Source organism: Papaver somniferum, chromosome 5 (genome assembly GCF_003573695.1).
Source record: "Papaver somniferum cultivar HN1 chromosome 5, ASM357369v1, whole genome shotgun sequence".
NCBI classification, from domain to species: Eukaryota; Viridiplantae; Streptophyta; class Magnoliopsida; order Ranunculales; family Papaveraceae; genus Papaver; species Papaver somniferum.
In genome coordinates, this window is record NC_039362.1 from 45,906,142 (window position 1) to 45,921,703 (window position 15,562).

The following is a 15,562-nucleotide window of genomic DNA, read 5'->3' on the forward strand; positions in this document are numbered from 1 at the left end:
AAGACTAAGCTAAAGCTGAAATTTATTTGATGCGTTCTTCACAAATACTATCAACTTTTTCCATGTTGTGCGCGTTCATCTTTTGATCAAGTATTGGCATACTGATGCATAATGGTATTTCAAACATACCATTTATGCCCCTTTTATTTCACAATTACTCTTTATCCTCTTCTTTCCCTTATTTCTCATCTTTGTTTACTACTTATTGTTTAAACCCTAGCTCTACTAGTTTGAAGTTTGGTTTGTTTAGAAAAGTGGTGTAAGAACCCTAAAATCCTTCCTAGAGAAGAGCCTCCAACACTTTGTTATTTCCAATTTGTAATTGGGTAGAAATTTCAATTTTTAAGAGAAGCATCTATTATCTTCTAGTTTCCAATCTTAGAATTGGGTAGAAATTTGAAGATTTATTAGAGAAGAACCTCAAATCTTTGTATCTTCCTTGTTCCAAGGGTAGAAGAAGCATCATTTGAAGGTTGGTTACTTTTATTTCATGGTGTTTTGTTATAATTTAACAATACAATTTCAATTATAAGTATTACTTTACATTAGTTGGTATCAAGAGCTTTGGTTTGATTTTTGGGGAAAGGTTTGGTAAAGATACTAATATCATCATCAAGTATTTTGGGTTTTGTTTCTTTTTCTTGGTAGTTTTCTTAAATTGGGTATTTCAATTTTATGGTGTTTTATCATGATATCAAAAAGAAGAATGAAAATGGATGAAGGAGTAAAAGTAAGTAATGTTCAAGTGATGAGATTATTGAATAAAATGAGATATAAGATGTTTGATGAAATGTGTCAACTAGTAGAAGAGAAAATTAAGAAGTTGGAAAGTATTTATATGGACTCATTTGAACTCTCTAATGATTATGAAGATGAAATGGAGTTAGAGAATTCAATTTCCATCGGTAGGTATGAGAATCAAGAGGTTGCCCACAAGATGTTTGATAATTTGTCTCCACCAAAGTTTGATAGTTTCTCAAGTTGTGGGGAAGGTGATATTGATAATGATGTTGCCCACATGGTATTTTATAAAATGTCTCCACCAAAATTTGATAGTTTTTCAAATTTTGAGGAAGGTGAGATTGGTAATGATGTTTACTTTGATCCTACGTCGCCACCCATATTTGATGAAGAACCTAATGGAGAAATGGAAGAAGATTTTATCACCGTTTATCAAATGCAAAGATTGGGTTTCATAAACAAATACTCCATGGTTGAACTTGACGACGATGATCGAAGGACAAGGCATGACGCATTCCATACCACTTGTACCATGAGAAGAAAGGTAAGCAAGCTTGTTAATGATTCCAATAGTTATGTTTATTCCATATCCAAAAATGTCATTCAAGAGATGAAATTTTAGAGAAAAATTCACCCAACAACAAGCTATTTATCAAGTATTAGCAAAGAAAATGAGAAATTAACTTATGTTGACCCAACTTGGGCTTCCTTTGAAGACAAGTATAATGCTAGTCACCATTCAAAGTTGGAGAAACTACTTGGTGTTTCTTTGCTTCTTAAGTGTGCACTTGACTATCACCACAAGAGGTTAGACTTGGTGAGTAATTATAAAGGAAGAAATCGTGGTCGAGTAGTTTTCAAGAAGGGAAGTAATTCAAGCACTAGGGAGTTCATTTTATTTTTAGAGAGTTTGAAGACATGGGACCAAGTTTTATGCAAGGCGGAATTTGCTTACAACCATGCGGTGAACCGAAGTAGTGGTTATTCACCATTCATGGTGGTGTACGAGTTCAATCCAAGAGTACCACTTGACTTGTCCTTAGTACCGGATTTGAAAAGGCCAAATGCTAAGGCGGAAGACTTTGTTTCTCAACTTCACCTTATCCATGAAAGTACCCGAAAGCATTTAGAAGCTTCATCAAGGAAATACAAGAACAAGGTTGATCAAAGACGACGCGTGGTTGAGTTTGAAGTAGGAGATCTTGTTTATGCGGTTCTTACAAAGGAACGTTTTCCCGTGGGTGCGTACAACAAGCTCAAGGTAAGAAAGATTGGACCATTTCCAATTGGAGAAAAGATAAATGATAATGCTTATCGACTCAACTTACCAAGCTCAATTCGTACGCCCGACGTGTTTAATGTTAAGCACTTGGTTCCATATTGGGGTGAAAATGCTATGGATGAAGAGATGGACAATTCGAGGGAGAATTTCACTTAAGGAGGGAAGGATGATGCATAATGGTATTTCAGACATACCATTTATGCCTCTTTTATTTCACAATTACTCTTTTATCCTCTTCTTTCCCTTATTTCTCATCTTTGTTTACTACTTATTGTTTAAACCCTAGCTCTACTAGTTTGAAGTTTGGTTTGTTTAGAAAAGTGGTGTAAGAACCCTAAAATCCTTCATAGGGAAGAGCCTCCAACACTTTGTTATTTCCAATTTGTAATTGGGTAAAAATTTCAATTTGTAAGAGAAGCATCTATTATCTTCTAGTTTCCAATCTTAGAATTGGATAGAAATTTGAAGATTATTAGAGAAGAACCTCAGATCTTTGTATCTTCCTTGTTCCAAGGATAGAAGAAGCATCATTTGAAGGTTGGTTACTTTTATTTCATGGTGTTTTGTTATAATTTAACAATAAAATTTCAATTATAAGTATTACTTTACATTACATACCGATTTCGTGGCTGTAATTTGTTATTCAGTGAAGCTGTCACAGGAAAACTTATTCGAAGTAAAGAATCATCCACAGTTGATCTCAATACCTTACCTAAACATGTTCTTATCAAGGGAAAAGGCAAAAAAATTATTTTAACGTCTGAATTAGAAGATGAATCCATGGAAGACATGAAATTCAGTTTGATTGGTCGTACGGATACCAAAAAAGTTGATATGAAGTTCGAAATTGCAACACAAATTTTATTATCACAGTGGAATACCAATGGTAGCTGTAGATTAATCCAGTTACCTAAGGGTTTCTTTACTATTACTAGAATTATACGGGGGCTGTAGCCGGTAACAATAGAAATCGTAAATGTACAAATAAATCTAAAGAGAATCTCTCTGAAGAGGAAATACGTATGAATAAGAAGAGATTGGAGGAAGAGGGGCTAGCAATGTCAAAGTTCGCTCAAGAAATTATAGATATTGCAACAAATAATCTTATCGATGAATTAGCGGAGAAGGTGTCCGATGAGTCTCCGCCAGATGATGAGGATGACGAGCAAGTTGGAAAAGATTTTAATGAAGGGATGGAGGTTGATACTAACCGATCAGCGATTATAAATTATATTATTGGGGTGTCTACAGTAAACTCTTTTAACAAAGATAAAGGGTTTGACCCTAATGCGGAGGAAGAAGCTCGGAGAATCTTGAATTTGGTAAATGTGAAGTTGGCTATAGCATCAGTTGATGGTAATAAATCGAGGAGTAGTAAGTTTCGTGGTCCTTTACTACCACGTAAACGCAGTTTTAAATGAAGTTATGTTGTTAGAATGTCGGTTGCTACGGACATGAGTAATCTATCGGGTGCTTGGAGTTCGTGTGAAATTAATGCTTGAAGTTTAACAGGTGTTATAACTATTTACCATTTCCTATAACGGCCTGTTTTGTCCATTTCTATTAATTTTGAGATATTTAGAGGTTTTGTCTGCCATTTAGCTCTCTAAAGGGTCCGGGACCTTCAGGCCCATGGATAATTACTTGTAATTATTGTTTTTGACTTTAATATTATGACTTAGCTAAAAAAAATTTTGTTATTGGGTGAATTTAATTGGAGAGTTTAGTATTAGAAGAAAAGGAATTCATTTTTATCAAATAAAAGGAACTCAATGAAAAGGATATTTAAGGAGTACTCCATGTTCGGAGATTGATATCCGAGCACAGTGGAACACATGATCACAAAGCGCAATGGGTGGTTTGATCCAAACATGGAGAAATAAGAAGACAAAAGATAAACAAGCATTCAACCACAATATAAAATATACATGGTTAACTTATAGGCTACATCCATGGCCTACACCACAAGAAAAACTTCTATATTAATCAAAGGCCATTACATACTCTTTTCACAATCCATTGAAGAAAATACAAACAAAAGAGTTAACAAGACATAACCGAGAACATCATCAAAGAAACCATAATACTCAACTCTCTAATCATTCTTCAAACCAGCCTCAGTTTTCTCTTTTAGGACTTCTTCACAGTTGCTAGTAACAGAAGATAAACTGGTTTAGGGAAAATCTCTAAACCCGAAGTACTAGAACACCAAAATCCTCTATCTACAAGTTTTTCTCTCACACTGATACTGATCTTCACGGTAGCACTCGACCCTCCCTACCAAAGAGACTTGAAAAAAACTAAGCACAAGGCTTTACCAGTCTTCTAGGTTGGATGTCCTACAAACCTACAATTTCTAGTCTCACATATAGAGAACACAAACTTGACCCTTAAGCAAACTTAACTTTAGAAATAATTTTTCCTAAGCTTAATCACCAAATAAACTCTTTCCTTCAGGAAACCCATTTCAATATGGAAAAGGATCGATATAGGAAATCCACCCATTTCCTTACATTCCAACACCATAACTACAATTTAATTACAACCAAACAAAAGGATTGGGAGTTCAGCAGCGAATCCAAAATTTAAATGGTGTAGAGACCATATAGATTTCATCTTACACTGCATTCCGAAACAAATAAGTTTTTTTTTTATAATTAAAAATGGATCAATGGAGACGAGAGAGGGGTATAATTGTTTATTTTATGAGCATAAAGTTGGAACTGGTAGTTTCTAGATGCACAAAAATCTTTTTCCCAAAAATATAAGATATTCAAGAGAAATTATAGACTCTAGTACAATAAAATATATATATATTTTTTAACTTAACTTTATACTGGGATACAAGTTAAGAAAACCCAAATTAAACATCAATCTAATTAATTATTATGCAATCTTCCAATAATTGTTTATATAAAATATTTCGGTCTCATGTTTGAGCATTTTCTGGAGACAGCTTACCAAATTTCACTTGTCGTTGCTAGTGTATTGATAGGTGTTTAAAAACACCTCTCTAAATATCGATTTTTATGCTTTCTTAGCTAGTTCTCTTGTGAAATTGTATTATTAGCTATCTTTTTATGAGAATTTTGGAGCTTATTTCCGAAAAGAACAAAAAATCGTCCAATTGGCTAGAAAAAAAGGTAGAATCATCATTGCATGGGAAATCACTATCGACAGCTCTGTGGGCGTTAAGAAGGAAAAATGCGCTGAAATGGATGGCATCGGTATGCACGGTTAAAGCTCATGGGAGCAGGGAGCAGGGAGCAAAACTGGAGTTAAAAGAGAATTCATATTCTCTTGGCGTTGTAGATGTGAGCTGCTTAGCCTATAAGGTGTATTGGGCTTAACAAAGACTAGGCAATTTGTACGAACGATTTTTTTTTGGGACCATGGTTTTTTTGGGGACCATGGTCCTGTTAGGCCATCTACCCTACAATTTTAAGGAATGTCTTAAAATTATATGGGATTACTAATTTGCCCCTTATCCTAATTAAAATTAATCCTAACCTAATAACCGTCTCTAGCTTTATCTAAAACAAAAACTAAAACAAAATCATCTCTAAACCTAGCCGCACAAAACAAAAAACAGTTTTCTCAAAATTGTTTTCCTCTTCTTCTTCCCCATTTCAACATCGTTTTCATCGATAACAAAATTTTCATCGTCGATTAATCAATCAAGTATAAGAATGGTTCTTCGTAAGAAAACCAATCGACTCCCAGGAACAGGTCCCCCATCAGGGCATCTAGCAAATCTCCCAGGTGAAATTGTTGAAGAAGTGGAACCGCAAGTTAAAGACATCATCGAGTATAAAAGATGCCAGCCGCAACCTGATTCTGCCATTGGACCACTACGGAGGTATTTTCCAACAAACCCTTCACTTTAATTTTGATTGCTTCAATCGAATAGAAATCATCAAAATAGGGTTTTAATAGGAGTTACAGAGCCATGTTCGGTTAGGCCGATTTTCCAAAACCCTAGTTTACTAACCGAAACTTCCTTAAAATGAAGAATACGAAGAACAGTTCGGTTGTATAGGATTGAAAACTAGGTCACCGAACAGTCAGTTCGGTTAGTTCGCAAAGAAGCTTAAAACTTTTATCTTACCGAACTTAACCAATTTTACAACAATTTTTTTTCCACATGTAACCGAACTGTGCAATTTTTCCCGCTTTTTTGAGTTTCTATGTAACCGAACTGAGCTATCTTGTTCGGTTGGTTCGCATAAAATTTTAAAACAATTCAGTAACCGAACATTACAGATAAAATAAATAAAAAAACTCAATGTAACCGAACTATCCTATTTTGCCCAATATGTTGAGTTTCAATTTAACCAAACTTGTCCAACTTTGTTGAGTTGCATACATGTGGAGTTCGGTTTATTCGAGAAAAACCTTGACAAACCGAACTCTTCACTAATAGTGACCAATGTTGAGTTCGGTTTGTTCGCAAAAAAAGTGGACAAACCGAACTCTTCATTAATACTGACCAATGTTGAGTTCGGTTTGTTCGTAAAAATACTTTGGTAACCGAACCTTACGCTGAGAACCCTTATTTGCATCTGATTTAGTGAATCATTTATCGATTAAGCTAATATCTTTTGTTTTCTTGATTTGTGGCAGAGGCAAACAATCCAACAACCTTCACTGGAAGATCTGAGAACTCCCACGCCTAGAGGAAAAGTACATTGTGGTTTCGGTAAGCGTGGAATCAAAAATGCTAAGTATGGAGGTGGATCATTACCGGGTGTTGTCATCCAAGATGATGTCAATAGAGATAATGTTGACAACGTAATCCAACAAGTTAATGAAGAGATTGTGGAAGAGATGCGCAGTAAAAACATAATCAAGGTGGAGGAGGAAATGAGGGTGACGATGATGAGGGTGAAAAAGATGAGGAAGATGGAGACAAGGATGGAGATAAGGATGATGATGAATCAAAGGAGGACTCGGATGAAGAGGAAGAAGAAGAGGAACAAGCAGACATAGTGGTAAAGAGACCTAGAAAGGCGCCTAAAAAGCCTTGTGCTAGACATTCATACATTCCTCATAAGGATTTGTGTTTGCCGCCAAAGAATCCAACATATGGTACTCCAAGAGATGGCAGGGAGGTATTGATGGGCTACAAAAACTCATGGGATGCCAAGATCTTTGCGACAAAGGTATGGTTCAATCTTAACCATCAAGATTTATATTTCCCAGTCATTTTATTATATTTTGACATATATTGTTCTTTTCTATATATATATATATATTAGTATATAAGATATGATGTTGTTTTTTTAGGATCATAAAAATGATGTTCGTGTTTTGAAACGTCAAAAGAACAAGGTATGGAATATAGAAAATGAGTGTGATGAGGTCCACTTGGCGGTATTTGATTGTGTACTATGGAACGGGATACAACATGCGCACCAAAAATTTGATGTTGTCACTGTTACTGCATCTGCCGAGAGGGCTTATCTAGAGACGGATACCTTTCATCTACCTTTTGGTGAGATGGCAATAACTCCGGATGATTGTTTTATAATCACAACCCTACCAATTACAGGAACAAGTGTTCGAGATGGCTACGATCCCTCGATGAGTTATGAAGTTCTTGAAAAACTAGTCGAAAGGTGTCTAGGATGGAGCGATAAAAAGGCACAATGTGAGTTTAGGCGAGCTAACAAAGAGACTAAGGAAAGTGATGAGTATAATGAGTTTGAGGAAGACCGCACGTACAAGAAGAAGTTGAAAAAGATCAAGCTCAAAACCTTGTTTGATGAGTTTTCAAGGACGAAAGATTTGGTTGCTCAAGGAAAGTTGGTGATGACAGAGGAGAAGATTAAGCACCATGTGACTGCTTATTTGTTATATCAACTTGGAACCATCTTCTTCCCTGAAATTTCAGGCCACGTGGTAAATGCTCATTACCTCCAGCTATTGGACCCCTTGAATGAGGTGAACAACTACTCTTGGGGAATTGCGGTTCTTTCATTCGTTCAAGCGGAACTCAGAAAAGCTTCGAGGCTTAGGAGTCTATATTTTGGAGGCTTATACACCCTTAGGAGAAGATTAAGAACCATGTGACTGCTTATTTGTTATATCAACTTGGAACCATCTTATTCCCTGACATTTCAGGCCACGTGGTAAATGCTCATTACCTCCAGCTATTGGACCCCTTGAATGAGGTGAACAACTACTCTTGGGGCATTGTGGTTCTTTCATTCGTTCAAGCGGAACTCAGAAAAGCTTCGAGGCTTATGATTTGGAGGCTTATACACCCTTGTTCAGGTACCCCGTTAAATTATCATTTGTGTGTTTGAATATATAAGTGAATGAATGTGTATTGTTACCAATCATATTGCGAATGTATTATTTTTTCCTCTTCTCATAGGTTTGGGTGTACGACCACTTCCCTAAACTGTAATTGTCTCATGCTCACACTCCTTGGCCTTATGGGAAGCCTACAGCTGGTAAATATGAATTTTTGAACTCACAGGAAAAGAATAAGGAAAAAAAGGTGTTGGAGTTGAGGGAGACATTGGATAAGTTAACAGTGGAAGATGTGGTTTTCCATCCTTACAACATTGCATCAGATGAAGACGAGGAGGATGTTGATGTTATTAATTTCTCACCTGTTGCGGGTTATACTGGACCGTTGTTTCATCCCGGGGGTTGTACAATGTATAATCCTCGAAGAGTACTTAGACAACTTTCTTGTGTCCAAAGTGTCCCACAAGTGGAAAACTTCAACTTCAAGGTAAAGAAGGTCGGAACTACGAACAACGAGAAGAATTTCATCCCCAAATACGATCCTGCTCCATCAGTGGACCACTGAAAGAACTTTGGGGATTATCTTGTTCCAGTCGAAGAGTTACAAGATTCGTTCGATGAGCCGACGATGGATATATGGAATGGTATGAACATTTTTCTCATCCTCGTGTAATAAACAGTATCCAACAAGTCCGTGCTGATAAAGCAAAAGCGACGGCAATGGAGAAAAAGGCTCAGAAGATTATGAAGCATACCCCTATGTGTGGTGATAAGGCCTTGATCTTGTGGAATTCAGCGGTAAGATATTTACTCTTATTTTTGTTTTTCAAAATGTTATAAAGTATTGAAAAATGATAGTTACTTATGTTTTTGATGAGAAAAGGTGAAGGCAAGTGCTAAATTGTTCAAGAAAATGATGGAAAAAATCCGGAGTGGAGAGCCAATGGACACTCGAGAACAAACATACCTCTACAACCAAATAACTAATATTTTTAATCCCAACCTTGTCGATACAAGCTAGGTTGATCCAAGCCATACCATGCCGTCGAAGAGGAGTCGCCGAGAAGGGGAAGGTTTAAGTCGGATGGTTCAACAACAAAGCAGTTGATGACACTCCTAGTGACGAAGGACGACCTAAAGCTCCTAAACGCAAGAATAGAAAAGTTTCTCGTAGTGGTAGTGGTAAATAAGTGATTGCAACAATTAGTACTTTGTTTTCTTATGTTTGGAAGACTTTTTTATTGCGGATTTGGTAGTTTGTTTCCTTATGTTTGGAAGACTTTTGTTTTGCGTATTTGGTAGTTTGTTTTCTTATGTTTGCTTCCAACATTTAGTTATGTGGATTACTAAATGAATTTCATATTTTGGTTTTTAATTTGTGTTTTAAGGGATTAATTTGGCTATTTGACTCATGTGTTTCGTTAAATTCAAATTTTTAAGAAATTATTAGTTGGCTTGGATATTTGACTCATATGTGTTCCATTAAACTCAATTTTTTAAAGAAATTATTAGGAAGTTCGGTTAGTTGACTAAATTTGGTAAACAACCGAACTTGATAAATAATAAGTTCAGTTGTTTCGCAGATTTAATCAACTAACCGAACTCATTAACAACAAAATTTCAAAAGTTACAGTGTATAGTTCGGTTACCTGGTATTATTTTGCAGGTAACCGAACTCTGTTGTTCTGTTACCTGCGAAATAATACCGCGTAACCGAACTATGGAGCTCAAAAATCAGTGAATTTTTTTCTATGTTCGGTTACCTGCAAAATAATACCAGGTAACCGAACATTACACTGTAACTTTTGAAATATTGTTGTTGCTTAGTTCGGTTAGTTGACCAAATCTGCGAAACAACCGAACTTTTAGACTGCCCTATTCGGTTTTGTCTATGCATTTCCTATGTAACCGAACTCTGTATTTTGAAAGTTGAATGACACAAATTTCAAGTAACGGCTATTTTTCTTGCCGTTATACACCTCTTTGGTTATAAATATGTGTCTCATAGTTAACATTTTGTCTCAAAATCTTCTAAAAATGGCATCTAATTGTGCTAAATTTACTCTAGATGAAGATCCATCTCTTTGCAGAAACTACAAATTATACTATCCAAAGAGGGGTGAAGAACGAAGAATGAATGGTATTATGAGTCAAAGTTATTGAGGAAAAATTCATGAGAAATTTTGCTCCGACACAGGAAACCCTCATAACTGTGATCATATAGCTTTGTTACTTAGATTTGATAAGATTAAAGAGAGAGCCGTGGAATTTATGGCTTTGTTTCGGATTGTAAGGCGGTATCGACTTAGGGGTAAAACAGGCAAGGAAATTCTTTTAACAACAAAAAATGAACGGCGAATATGGAAGACAAAGAATTTCAAGTATGAAGATCATTTTCGCATCCTTGTGCACTTTTTCGTAACGCGTTTCGAATATTAAATGTTATGCAAATTTAGCTTTAGTATCACCCACAACTTTTGTTTGTTATTTTGGTGTTGTATTTTAATTAATTATTGAACTTTTAAGTACCCGAATTAGTGAAAATGCTCTTTCCATAAGAAGTTCGGTTTTTTCGTTATTCTGCGGGATCAACCGACCTGCTAGTTCGGTAGTATCTCAAATATATGTATGCCACCGAACTAGCTGTTCGGTTACCACCATAAATTTGATAGGTAACCGAAACTATCACTGTAAACCAATAGTGACTTTTTGTATAAAAGCAAATTATGCAAACACACTATAATACACCCAAATTCCAAAAAACATAATCTTTAATTCTTATGATGATGTTCAAAGCATACATATTCTAGCTAAGGGTACAATCATCCCAAAGGGAAATTGAACCTTCATGTATAATTTTGTCCGATTCCTCCAAAGCTTTCCACATCTCCATGTTATGTTCATACATAATGCACCAACGCAACATTGTGTCGGGGTTAAATCCATTACAATAAGAGCATCCACATATCGGAGACAATGGACAATTTTTTTCTAATCGAAGGCCTATAAAATGGTTATGGTTAACGAGCGCAATCACCACTCTCCTACGTCTAAGTTTCTCGACACATATGGTTGTTTTTGGAGTCTATGTGAAACTAGCACCTTTTGAGAAATAGTGAACCACGCAATTGAATGCGTTGGCGATTAAGTGCCCGCATATCGGCATGACCATCCAATGATCACTTGTGATTGGATGGGCCCCATGGAGACGCATTTGAAACCTAACAAATTGAATATTGAGACTAGCATCACCATCGGACAACATTGTCTTGTAAAATTCCGGTTTCTCCTTTAGCTTCATCAACATCCTTTGACGGACATAAGTGATTTGATTATCATCATATAGCTTGGCACCTTGATTGAAAGGCCCTATTTGTTGTACGACTACTTGGAAACCGCAATTACCATCCGGAGGGACGTCGTGGGTGGATATGACGTAATCTCTAATGTAAGGAGGTAGCTTTTCCAAGTACCTTTTATCATCAAGAGGTGGTGTATCAATTGGAGCCTTTAGATTCACGTCCCGTTGACTTGGTTGGCTCGGTTCCGACGAAATAGGTTGAGAGTGTAACTTCGGTCCTTTTTTCTTCATATCCCGTTCACTTGACTCGCCTTTTTCAATAATTTTCCTTCCCCTTTTCTTAGAATCTTCTTAGTACTTCGCTGCGGTATACTCATGCCCCGAAGGATCTCTAGTAAAAGGAGTAATTTCAGTTTTCCTTTAGCCAACACCTTTGAATATTCTCTAACTTTTTTTTTGGTTCTTTGGTTTTTGGCCTACCTTTGCCCTTGCCTTTATCCGGTTCTTGCACATTCTCCGAAGTATGCGGAAAAACGATTGACCGCATGTCATCCCAAAAGATTTGCCTTTCGAGTTTGTTCATGTTCCGGTACATTTAGATAACCATTCTTCCCATTTCATTGTCACCAAACTCTTCTCCGACATCGCCCTTTGGAGGAGGGACAAACTTAATTGTTGTCAATATGGATCAATATCGCTTAAAGGGATTATGCCATGTTCATACTTAGCTTTCATGTGGCGACAAGGGAGTCCCATAGACTTCATCATGTTGCAAACACACACCTCGTCCGGCTTGGGTCCCCATATGTCGATCAAATTCACCTCAACCATTAACCTCTTAATGCAAGCATGTGAAACATTATAGTGGAGTCCCTTGAACAACCGAAGGTACGCCATTTTCTTGATGTTACCACCTTTGTCTACAATATTTTTGTACTTCATGATGCGACTTTTTTGGAACTTCTCTTTAATTCTCTCTATATCGCGTTTGAAGTAACTCTCCATTGCGTTAAACACAACCACAAAATTATCGACACATCCAAAGAGATTTTTCTTCAACTGGTGGTGAGCCGACTCTACCAAACTTGTCGCTTGATTCCCAAAGTGTTTATAGTTGTTGGTAAAAGCATAAACAAAGCGATCTTTGTGCAGTTCCAACCATTGCTCTACCACATACGTTATTATATCCTCCGGATATTCGGGGATAGATCATTTGTTCTCTAAATTCAGCAAGATTTAGATAATACTCTTCTTCGGTGAGAGATGATGTAGTTTTTAAGTGGTAGTAAAGTTCGTTCAACTCGGACTTGTGTAGACTCGATTCTAGACTTAAGTACTAATTCTAATAAATATATATAAAAAATATGGTAGCAGTATCGGGAGAAACTGGGACTTAGGATTCCACCAAACTCACAACATAAGGTTCAAATATTAATTCTTTAACAATTATAGATCAATAAAGACATGGACTCTTATTTTTTCCAAGGTAGATTCTCAAAACTTTAGTTGTAAATCCTAAGCATGGGACATCAAAACATCTAAGCAAGCATGACCCATCAAACGAGATGATAACTAATTAATCAAAATCATAATTCAATTTTAATTAGTGCAAAAGTCATATAAGAATTAAATATAATTACGCAAGTATGATATTAGGCTTCCTCCGTCATCCCAGTGTTGGGTTTTAGCTCTTCATGGTGAAAACACGCTCAAAATAATATCTCATGGCTCAAAAGGTGTTTTTATTGAAGGTATGTGAGAAAAGAATGAAAGTAGCTTAATCGTAACAGTTATAATTGTTACAGATCGAGTGTTACAAGGAATTGTTGCAAAGTGAAATAATTGTTACTAATGGACTGTTACAGGATTTGAATTTAAGACCCTAAGAAACGACTGTCCTTTACAGCCTTATGTTCTTCGTGTTCTTCAGCAGCAGCAGAACTCGACTTCCTGCAACTTCGATTTCTTGACTCTGTGGTGTTCTAAACTTCCCCAAACTGTTCCAATAACTTTGTCACCTTCCCTGGAACTCGAACACACCTTTTATACTGCTCAGAAACCTAAAAATAGCGATTAATTCTCTCTTTTTCTTTTCGTGCAAGCCACGACAATAATCTTCTCTGCCGATTTTCTTAAGCGTTTCTAAGACTTCCAAATCATCCGAAACTCTTCCTTAGATAGAATATCACCTTAGGAAACAATATCACGCCTTTAGTCTCCCTGAAATTCCTAAAATAATTCCACAAAGTTTCCGTGCAAAACTCAAACTCTGTTCCTTTTTCTGGATTATCCAGCCCAATTTGATCGATTCCAGCGCACATACCAAGCCTTTTATGCTCAATCACGTCCAGCCCAACAAATTTCAGCGATTGAATCTCTCTAAAACACCTTCGAAATCCAACCCAAAGTTTGGTTCTTTGCTGGATATTTTTCCCGCCAAAATTTCACTCGAATTTGAGAAGAAAGTGACCTCCCCCTATCCTGTGTTGGTCTCCCTTTAGCAGATGCCTGGAAATGGGTCACCCCTTAGTAACTAGGATACCCATTATCCAAAGTGAGAGTTTGTATAGTAATTTTCTCCCACGAGCGCAAAAACCACTTTTTCAGCCAATTTCGCCGCAAAAGCTTATTTCTCCAAAAATACCTACAGGGACATAAAAAGCCATAATAAATATAAAATCGAGCACTAATAATATATACAATTGAGATTATATAAGACACAAAAATGTGCCTATCAAATACCCCCAAACTTATTATTTTCTAGTCCTCGAGCAAATCAAATAGAAAATAAAATCCTAACTCACTGTCGCAGGCATCGCCGACTGCATTTAGCGTATGCAATAAGCCTTTAAACCCCTAGGTGGCCCTAGTGGCCGAGTTATAGTCTTGAGAGGGCTTACAAGAGATATACCCACAAAACCTTTACACTCCAGACCCTAGGTATCTAGGCAGAACCTTGGAAGGCACTAAAGAATCTCCTTGGTTGGAATACTTATTGACTATAGGAGGAAGTACCCTGATGCGAAATTCCAATTGATGTACACGAGTTTGCACTCAAGCATACTAAAATTCATATAAAGTGACAGAGCTCTACTCAGATAGTCGCACTATGGACATCAATATCCGGAGTCAAAACTAATCACATGGATAGATCAAGAAGATGGATATAGAGAAAAACATAGATGGTTTTGATGTTTACTAAGTGAACGTCGTTTCCCATATCTTTCTGAAGGCCTCCGCCAAAATGAACCTGTCCTAATGGATTGAGATACTGGTCTGACTAATATCAACACAACTGGCATATACAAGGGAACCAGTGATTGATAATCCTAATTCTAGTTCAACACAACTGGCATATACAAGGGTACCAGTGGTCGACTTTATTCACTTTCTTTTTTCTCTTTTTTTTTTCAACCTTTTTTTTTCAACCTTTTTTTTTTCAACCTTTTTTTTAATCCGTTTGGTCTAATTGGTCTGGTCTTTTTTTTTTCTTTTTCTTTGTAACTCAATCACTCTAATTCACCCTAGCATTGGTAACAACTTGAATCGTGGGCCCCACCTATCACTTAGAGAAACATGGTTTAAAAACAAAATAAAATAAAAATAGAAGTGAAAAGGACTCAACGAGATATGGTGAAACTATCATGTTATTTCTAACACCTGAGCTCTGTGCTTTTATGAATAGACTCTTCTTGATGTTTCCATCTAATCAGATTGGTTCCTCAACTCCTACAATCAAAATGCTTCCATCCACTTAGATTAGTTAGTGCAATCCTTAATAGGCATAAATTTCTAAGCTCTGGAGTTTATTTATTCATACTGCAACTAAAAAGTTTCTCCCATACCCCCAACCTTAAATCTAACATTGTCATCAATGTTCTAAAGATAAAATTAAAAGCATGAACAAGGAGAAACTGTTACCATTTGAAGCAAAAGAGATAAGGAAAGATATTACCATGTTGCATGAGATTGGGTTACCT